Source organism: Adiantum capillus-veneris, unplaced genomic scaffold (genome assembly GCF_014529385.1).
Source record: "Adiantum capillus-veneris isolate H3 unplaced genomic scaffold, ASM1452938v2 Hic_scaffold_33, whole genome shotgun sequence".
Classification (NCBI taxonomy): domain Eukaryota; kingdom Viridiplantae; phylum Streptophyta; class Polypodiopsida; order Polypodiales; family Pteridaceae; genus Adiantum; species Adiantum capillus-veneris.
In genome coordinates this window covers 3309658-3320089 of record NW_028221440.1, presented here as the reverse complement: position 1 = coordinate 3320089, position 10432 = coordinate 3309658, and the positions used below count along the sequence as shown (strand labels likewise).

The following is a 10432-nucleotide window of genomic DNA, read 5'->3' as shown; positions in this document are numbered from 1 at the left end:
CGATCCAAGTGGATCCCGGAGCGGATCCAGTAGAGGTGGGGCCTGTAGCTCAGGGGATTAGAGCACGTGGCTACGAACCACGGTGTCGGGGGTTCGAATCCCTCCTCGCCCGCAACCCTTCATCCTCGAAGGAAATCTCCCTCCCATCTTGCCTGGGTTTGGGTTGGTACCCTGCATTTTCTCTCGGGAGTAGTCGGCGTGGAGAATAAGCCGAATCCAACATAGCTCCATTTCGATTGGAGATGGAGCATCTTATTTACCTACTGCTTAAGGAATTAATGAAACCATTTCTTATAAAAAAGAAAAAGGATGGCGGAAACTTCGAGTATCTGGTTAGGGGTGTCTAACCAGATACTCGGTCGGTTTAGGAATGGGATTTTGAGTCTCATTTAAAGGATTTTGAGTCCTTTGGAAACAGGGAAAGAATGGGTTTTCAAAATCCCATCCCCTGCCTGTTTGGGGAAATACTAGGATTTTTGGTCCATCTTATTCACATTCAAATCTTTTTTTTTTTTTAAGAGACGAATCACGTCCGTGTATCAGTCTAAGCCGCCACTTCCTACCCCTCCTTCTTCTCTATCCCGTAAGACTATTCTTTGAGTACCGCATTGGGGCGAGACCCAATATCTTCTTTGCCGCCCCACCCTTGGTTTGGAGAGGGGAAAATAGAAAAGGTGGGACTTACGACCTTACCTATCTATGGAAACTCCATAGAATGATAAGAGAGACTCTTAGTAGTCAACAATCCCAGGATTTACATTCCATTTTTACGGATTGGTACTAGGGAATATTAAATTTCCCAAGGATTTCCTTTTCTTTTGATAGATTTAGCTTCGGGGGACACCGAAGCAACAGGACCCACCCGCATCTCGATACGAAGATCGGTTTCGTCGCCACTTAGTTCGGAGGGGCAAGGAGATTGACCAAATCAAACTTTCCCGCCCGGGTTCTTTTTGCTTTCTCTTGGTGGAAAGCAAGGGGTCGGGAGACTTATTCCGGAAATGCAAGACGACTTTTGTTCCGGACGCCTTGCGAGGATTCGAACCTCCGTCCGTATTACGCATCACTCAATTTTGTGTCTGGTGTGCCTACCCTCGTTTCGAAGCAAAGGAACGTGAGGGAGTTCTGTGAACCGATTCAATTGTACCAATATCTCTCTAGTCCTGTCAACTCCTAAACCGGATTTTCATTCCTTTTTTGCTGGATTTAATAACTGCTAACTGGGAGACTCCACTAAGATTGAAACGAAATCCACAAACCTTTTTAATTATTCATCGATTCCCCGGGTAGTGGTAAGGTTCCAGTTCATACTGACTATGGCCAAGGGTTCAAATCTAGTCCCGCCCGCGATCAATCATCTCTCAATGTTTGATTCCTTCCTCGTACAGAGGCCTCTTTTTCTCATGACCTGACAAGCCCACGCTTGTCTCACAGGCAAGTCTTTTCACCAATATTGAGAAAATGATGCCATATGAATACACAAAAAAAGGGGGGGTATTCCCCCTTCGCCTAAATACTCGGCTGGATGTAACGGCGTGGGTTGTTACTGCGCAACTCCAACTGTGCACTGCGCGGAAATACTTCTATCTTCTCCGGAATAGACGAGGGATCATTTTCCTAGCAAGTGATTCTGGGTGCAAGAAGACAAGCTAGATATGAGAATGCCAGGATCAATTACCGAAGAAGATAGAACTATTTCGTAAATTGCACAGACGAACTAGTTGGGATAGCCGAACCAGCTTTTAATTCATTTGAGGAAAAAAAAAAAAAAAGAAGAAAGAAAGAGGGAAAAGAAGAGAGAAAAGAAAGAAAAGGAGGTTTCGTACTATAATTTGAAGTGGGTCTAAAAGAAGGTATTCCGTGTGATCTCGATAATAGGATCTATGAATATACCCGATAGGGTTGATGCTAGCGCACGAATGATCATAGCTATTTCAAGAGAATTTTTCGAAATCGAAATTGATAGAGAAACTAATGAATTTTGTCTAGAATTTAGGGGTGTATCGCTCCTCCCACTCTTCCCGGTGAACATTGATTTAATTATTTTTAGATAGTAATAGATGGAAATGACACTTGTGACGAGCGCCACCGGAACTGATGAGTACAAACCAGCTTTCCATCCATGCCAAAAGAGATAGAGTTTACCAAAAAAACCGGATGGTGGAGGCATACCCCCTAGGGATGGTGAACGTAAAACCGAAGAAAATGTTAGAACAGGATCCTTCATGTATAATCCCGCATAATCCCTGATATTATCAGTTCCGGTTCGTAAACCAAATGGGGTGATACGAGCAAAAGTTCCCAAATTCATGAGTATATAGATAAACGTATAAGTTATCATACTTGCGTAACCGTTCCCTGAGTCTGCAGAAAGTACCCCAATCATGATATATCCAATTTGGCTTATAGAAGGATAAGCTAGCATACGTTTTACGCTTCTCTGAGTAACGGCAATTAAATTTCCCAATATCATGCTAAAGGTAGCTAATAATCCCACCGCGACATGCCACTCATTAGAGAAGTATGGGAAAATTAGACCGAAGAGTCTTGTAAATGAAGCTGGAGCTGCTACTTTGGAGGTAACGGAGAAAAAAGCAACGACTGGTGTAGGGGAGTCAGAGTCGAAAAGAAGATTTTCGATCTTTTCGCTCATTCAGAACCGTGCGTGAGATTCTCACCTCACACGGCTCCTGGTTCGGAGGGGAGTCATAACTGGTATTGCTCCCAGAACCTTCCTCGTGTATGTCTCAAATCCATTTTTCCTCAAAAAATCCAGAATCACTCGATGCAAAGAATAGTTGTTAACTTCTCGAGGAATCCCTCATCATTTGTTTTCATCTCCCGCCAAGGGTTTCGTCTCAAATTCCTTCTTGGTTATTTGTCCTTTTCCCTTTTGCAACGAAATCCTTTCAACAACTATTGGTTGATAGGCACATGCAACAGGCGGAAGAGACAAATTGCGACTTTCTCCGTTCCCGCCAAAAAGACAAAAACCTATCTTAGGGTAAATTTTCAGATCAACGTTTGTTGAAAACAAGAAAAAAGGCTAAATCCCGCCACGTCAGGAATAGTAGGGGACTTTATAAAAATAAAAAAAAAAAAATAAAGGCATTGTATGAATTTTTAATTTGACATTTATTTGAAAAGAATCTACCCCTGATGAACGAACTTCGCAGAAAAAAGAAGTCTATTTGATACATACGGAGGAATATAAATTGGGCCACCGATTTATCAAAATCCGCGAACTAGCTCCGTTTTGCTACACGATATTTGTCAAACTATTAGGATTTATGATGTAGCAGGAGCCAATTGTTCACACAATAACCAAATTTGGGGAATTGATAGATGTTCCCGCATGCTCGCGGGATGCAGAGGGAGTTAATTTGTTAATTTTTAGTTACCTATAACAAATATAGAACTTCCCGGATCTGAACGAATCACGCTCCTTCATATACATCAGGTGTCCACTGGTGAAATGGAAAGAGAGACAATTTGAATGCTGTTCCGGCTGTAGTAAACGCAGCAGATAGATAAATTATAGAACCATATCGATTGAATATAATTCCGTCAACTATTTTGTCAAGCTGAAGCTGTCCGCCGGAAGGTCCATATAACGAAGAGAAACCATATAATAGGGGGGAGGAACTCGCTCCACTCATCGACAGGAATTTCGTAGTTGCTTCATTCGATCTCATGTCCCGTTTGGTATATCCAGATAAAAAGCAGGAAGATAAGGCTAAGAATTCCAGGGACACGTAAATAGTTACCAAATCATTTGCACAACTGAGAACCATACCCCCCAAACCTGCAGCTAATTTAAACAATAAAAATTCAGCTAAAGACATTTTTGAACAAAGTATATAATCAACCGACGAAGAAATAGATAATGACGAGCAAATGAGTAAAAAAAATCTGAAAATATTCCCAAAATCTCTGGCGTGAGAACGTTCATAAGCGGTAAAAAATCCCCACTGCCATAACAAGATAACTGCACTAGCTAAAAGGGTTACCATGGAGATTTTGTAAAGCAAAAATGTGTTTTTTCCTTTACTCAATAAGTCAATTACAACTACTGCGGCTAAGCCTAGAATCAAGATAATTTCTGGTAAAATTGTCAATTTGGCGGAGGTATAAGTTAATTTTGCTAAAAATAAGTTAATATCATTCGTGATAAAAATCGAAGTAATATTTGACGTTGGATTTTTTTTTCTCTTTCCTTCCCCATCTTTTTCTCTTGGGAAGTAATTAAAAAACAAGTTGGATACTTACATATCTACGTACTCATTCGTAGAAACGAAAGCAATGGAATAAAAATTTCTAACTAATGAATTTATTTGGCAGCAATTTTAAAAATTTGCAACAAGTAGCAATTCCTAAATCTCTCAGAGCCCGATATCTAATACGGTGAATTGTACTAAGACAGACCGTATCGAAGATGAACGCCAAACCCTCCGACTACTAGACAATTCAAACTTTCTAGATGCCAGAATTTGATTGAGCGCCTCTACATTAGATTTACATCTCAAGAGACGTATTGTACTTCTATGTTTACCAGCTAACGTACTATCACATGACATCTGCAATAGAAATATCAATCTGCGCAATCTATACTGATTCATCGAGGCACCATAATACAAGGAAAAAACTTGCCAAAGTTGGACATATCCATCAATTATTTTATCATCTGTAGAAGTAACCCAGGCCGATTTACCAATCGGACGTCCAGTGAAGTCACAAAATCTTTGTTTTGCCAAGGTAGTAATTATTATTGAATTTGGAATTTTAGGATAAAACTTTTTTCCACCCAAAATACTGATATACAAATCTGTCACGGTTTCAATACGAACATTTTTTGATACCAGTTGCGCTAGTAGTGTATAACCCGGGGATGAGACGCAGCTAGTGGGTAATAATTTTCTTATCCAGGGTTCATTAGATTTGATCCGATAGTGAAAATGATATTTTAGAAGTATCCAAAGATAGTAAAGCATTTTTTTCACAAAATAGTGAGTTCCCTCGGAGGCTATAAGAAATTTGTTTCTCCATCTTCCGTAATGAATCCACAAACTTCGGCTAAAGGAGTAATCAATACTCGCTTTGTTCCATTTGAATTTATATGCAGAAGCATATATCTCTTTCCGAATGATATTACAACTATCTATAGGGGATAAATAATTGACTCGGAATTTATATACCTGTTTCCAGGGGATCAGTAGAAGTGAATCGATCTCGAAGATGTAGAAATTTCGAACTGGGATGTCAACACTTCCGTCTTGCCCCCCCCCAGGGGAATAAAAAGTTTTTCCGCAAAATATTTTTCTTTTACGAAAAACTATTCTTAGCAGATGCAGAAATGAAACATCTTTAATTTGTCGTCGGAACAATCGAATTGAAGTTTCTAGATGAAGATTATGTGGCAAATCCGCTTCTAAAATATGATTAGATTTTGAAAATCTATCTTCCAGAAATAAAAACATCGAATGAATAGACTGCAACATCTTTGACTTACTACTTGTTTCAGCTCTGATTTTAGGAAAAAGGGCTATGCCTAATATGAGATATGTCATTTTCAAAAGCGGGTGAAGATACAAATCCACGTCTAATCCGTCGGTTAAGTTTCGAACAGACACTGAATCGTAAATTTTCAAAAAATTTAGATTAGGGTCACGTACGCTACCAATTAAACGTTTGACTGCCACCGTACTCCAGGCCCCAAAAACCAAGTTGGCGTCTGCACCATGTGATCGGCGTTTGCCATCTGTCAAATAAAAATTCTCCTCAGACAAAAAAAGAAGTGGGTGTAAAAAACAATTCTTGTTAATATAAAACTCCCCGTTCTTATGTAAAGGACCAGATTTAGCAGGAGATCCGTAATTGACTTTCGTCGCGATAACTCCCAAGCATTGGTATGTCTGATGCAAAAATTCCTCAAAAAAAAAAAAAGAAAGAAAGCAATTCCGTCTATAATATCTACAAATCATTTGTAGTCGGAATTTCCTTACAATTCAAGTTACTTGTATTTGTTAGTATCATTTTTACCAAAAGTAAAATTGGTATTACGCAAGATGAGAGGTGAGATTAGTAAGTATCTTTCAATATGGGGCATACTTACTAATCTGGCTAGGAAAACATCTGTTGAAATTCAATTTAGGAAGGATTTTTTTTTTTTTTTTGTTTGACAAATTGTCAAACAGATTCCTTGCCTAAAACAGGCGCACTTATTAATAATTAAATAGGAATATATTTGCAAATTCCCAAATCCAATTTTAGTTACGGAAAGGAAAGAGAGAGAGAGAATTTGTTTCTAGATTAATTTTTCAATTCGACGGGATTAATTATCTTCCACTTTTGCCTTCCCCGTTCCACCCTTCCACTGCATTCCGAAAAATCTTCCCAAGGAAGTTTCCATTTAAATAGGTTTTGAGGAAAAACCAATAATTTGTCCTAAATATTCTGCTTCTCGACGGGATAACGAATACCACATAAAGGTATAGTACAGGAAAAAGAGAGGGATAATACAAAAACATCTGAAAATATCTGCAAACTAAATCCGTTAGATTCTCCCCAATTATCAGAGCGTTTCAAATTTTAACTCTTATTTCGGAAATTTGTCTTTACTGCGTTCAAGTAATTTTAAAAGTTGCCCGTCTGAAAATATTGCAAACAGTTTCTGTTAATTTGACGCCGCTTCCGCACAAGGTAGTGATAGCCAAAATATCTAGCTGGGTTTCCTCCCTCCGAGGGTTATAAAACTCAACCTCTTTAATTACTTTCCCTTCTTGCCGGGATTGGGATTCAATTGCAACTATTCGGTAAGTCGTTTATCAAGATAGGTGCATTGGCATGAACCCCCCCGCAAAACCGCACATGAAAGTTTAAGTTCGCGCGGCTTGAATTGTAACTCGGATTGAGTGGATTACTATCTTTACCCCAGGAAAGGGAAAAGAAAACAATTGGGATCCAAAAAACTTATCACTTGTAACATCCGACGTGGAAGATATTTTTTTTTTGTTTCAAACAAAAAAGGTGGTAGCCTGATAGGAGTTTACTGCTGTATTTTGTAAGGATAACCATAGATACCGCTTCTCCCAAGATGTATGTACAAATACACCGGAATAAATGTGTATGCCTCAAGTTTCATTGAGTAATTAGTCTTAATAAATGTCGAAGTAGAAACGTTTCGTCCTTCAGAAAGAACCGGCGGTTACTGAATTCCGCAAAAGCAATTCTGGTACTCGAGTCACCCGTTGCTTCCTACCACATTGCTTCGGGCGTAATTTCACCATAAGATCTAATCTAAGGACCGACAATTTCTCATTGTTAAATACCTCCCGATTAGGCATCATCAATTTATGATGCCACCCGTTCAGTGCATTCTCAAAATGGGATTGAGTTAAATGGACTAAAACTTATCTCGAGTAATTAGCGGACTAGTTCCTCGAACTAAGCTAAGGACTCAATCGATCTTCTTTCTTTAGCCGCATACATTACATCAACTGTAATTTTCAAAATATTGTTTTGTCTTGCAAAAACCTCGGTATTTTTTTTTACTTTTCCCCTCACAAAACCAGGGATTCTCTTTGGTTCCGACTCAGCTTCGGGGGTCCAATCAATAGATTTTCCACCTGTAGATAGGGACTTGGTGCTTATCCCCTTGGTGTCGTGTCCTCCAAACACGTCTGATGAGTGATCTTCCATACCCAGATTGAATGAATTGTATATTAGATCTGATATTTGATTCGTTCCCTCGTAACCCATAAAGGGTCGATATCCTGAAGGAAAATTCTGAATATGAACTGGTGAAGAAATAACCCCACACGGGATGTCAATACGTTTGCCGATATGACGCTCCATTTGAGTTCCAAATATAGCAGAGGGCTCAATACGAGCTATCGTATCCCCAACTTCAGTATGATCTTCTGTAATTATTACTTCATCACACAAACCCTGAACCTGCTCATTAAACCGTCCCGCGTCATGCTTGCAATACGTGCCTGAACAACTTACACGAATTCCCATCTCTCCGGAGAGTATCTTGGTAATCGAGGCGGCGTGAGTTGCATCGCCGGAAACCACTGCTTCTTTTCCAGCTAAATTTTGGCAATCGATAGATTTGGAAAACCAAGCTGCTTGAGAAACAAATTTAGTTTGATTTTCAACATATTGATCGTAATGAAGTTTCTTTCCCAGTAATACAGTAGCCCAGAAATTCATAAGTTTTTCCACCTGCATTACGAAGTCGGCTGTATTTGAAATACCTATCGGAGTTGTTGATATATAAGGCATTCCATATTCTTTCTCCAAGAAACTTGCTGCCATCAAACCTATCTCCCGGTAAGGGACTATATTAAACCAAGCTCTTGGCAAATCCTTGAGATTATTAAGAAACTCTCCTTCTGGATTATTTGATTAATTGAAACCCCCGATTCTCCAGGTAGACGTTTCAACTCGCGACAGTCATGTTGATTGTGAAAACCTAGGGTGAGAATTCCTATAATATTGGCTGAAGGAACATCTGTCAGGGACCGGTTAAAAATACCTTCCTTGCGGGCCCTATCTAAATAATATCGAACTATTTGTTCCAAAGTTTTATCCGAAGCTTGAAGCTCGTTAACTCGGTAGTGATTGACATCGGCGAGAATTACGTCGGACTCAGAATACAGGGAAGCTCTATCCACAAAATTTTGTAAATCTTCTTGTAGGATACTAGAGGTACACGTAGGTGTCAATACAATTAAGTCAGGGCGTTATTCCTCACCTTTTCGGCTTATATTACTTACAACCTTATCCCGGGATCCACGTGCTAACACGTGGCGATCCACTACACTAGCAGTTACTGGGGTAAAATCTCTTTCCCTTTCCGGCATGGAACGCATTACGTTAAAGTAATCATCTCCTAAAGGGGCATGCATTATAGCATGTACGTTTCTGAAGGAACTGGCTACCCGTAGGGTACCGATGTGAGCGGGTCCCGCGTACATCCGATGAGCTAATTTCATAGTTTACTTTCACTATTTCGTTGCTTCGTATCCCAAAAAAATCTATTGCTACATGTGGCTTATCATCATAATATGAACTGGAAGATTAATCAAAGGAGTTACTTTTCATTTCGTTACTTCTCGGTACGTGGAAGCGCAATTCAACACCCTCTTCTTCTTCTCAAAACTGGGACGGAAGGATTCGAACCTCCGAGTGACGGGACCAAAACCCGCTGCCTTACCGCTTGGCCACGCCCCACAAATGATTATTGCAACCAATATCTCACACATCGGCTTTACTGTCAACCGCTTCCCCAACTTAACGACTCAACCTCCTAGGAAAAAGCAACTGAATAGGTGAATTGAATTTGATAGGAATTGCCGGTATTTGGCGAAAGAAAACTAATTGGAAGCCTATTTAGGAGAGATTTGGTTTAACTAAGAATTGAATCTCCTGATACTTACCTCATTCAGATGCAGAAATCTATGATAATACGTAATCCTATTTATGTACGTGAACAAAAAAATCTAGATGTCCGACAAGTTGCCCAATCAAACAATAAAGTATAAAACATAGACATGTTAATAGAAAATCACATGTTCCATAACTGGAGAGTAGACATGACAGTCTCGTACAGTATTTATCTAGAAAATTCTCTTCACTTTGGCGATGCCCTTTTGGCCAAGTTACCCGAAGCTTATGCCATTTTCGATCCAATTGTAGACGTAATGCCGGTAATCCCGGTGTTCTTTCTCCTCCTAGCTTTTGTTTGGCAAGCCGCAGTTAGTTTTCGATAATACCCAAAAGATCGGTTGAATCCAGATTCTGTTGATTCTCAACACTTCTCCAATAGCTCTCACAAACGGGGTATAGGTTGGAAAGAAAGAAAGTGTGGGGAAAGGGGTTTGGATTTCACATAGTTACTTAATGCATGATGGGGGTTATGAGCTTCTATTCATTTGACTAATTTCATCAGTCGTTGACTTTGGCTGCAGTTGAACCTGCAGAGCTTGAATCAGAGAAATGCTCGTCGCAAGATGGATCCTTCACAAGATAGTTTGGTCACCAGCGCGAAGCTTCTCAAGCATATCAAGCACCTTATCTAAACAAGCATACCACAACTCAGTGGCCTGCAGAGCACACGGATTTCGACTGCTGAGTTGGCTGAGTTTCATTGCAGGACACTGAGAAATTTTTGTGCATTAATATTCTGATCGCTGATGTGTCAAAAGCAGCTAACATTCTGTGTGCTGATTGGGGAGGCCTTGATTGGTCAATGTCATGCAGATTATTACGCATGCTGATTGGCAAGCATCTAATGATTGCACAGTACATTACGCTGATAAAGTCAACTAGATAGACGGCCAGGATCAGCAGCCCCCTGACCCCCGACCTTGACGGGGGGAGTATGGAGGATCCCCGTTACTTGTGTCTGGAAAGAATCAGGGGCATC

General features: G+C 40.0%; 1 non-coding gene across 1 annotated transcript; it reads left to right on the top strand.

Moving 5' to 3' along the window:
* Positions 1–38: 38 nt before the first annotated feature.
* Positions 39–112, top strand: TRNAR-ACG (transfer RNA arginine (anticodon ACG)). The gene has a single exon. It is a non-coding gene; the product is annotated as a tRNA-Arg (tRNA).
* The last annotated feature ends 10320 nt before the right edge of the window (positions 113–10432 follow it).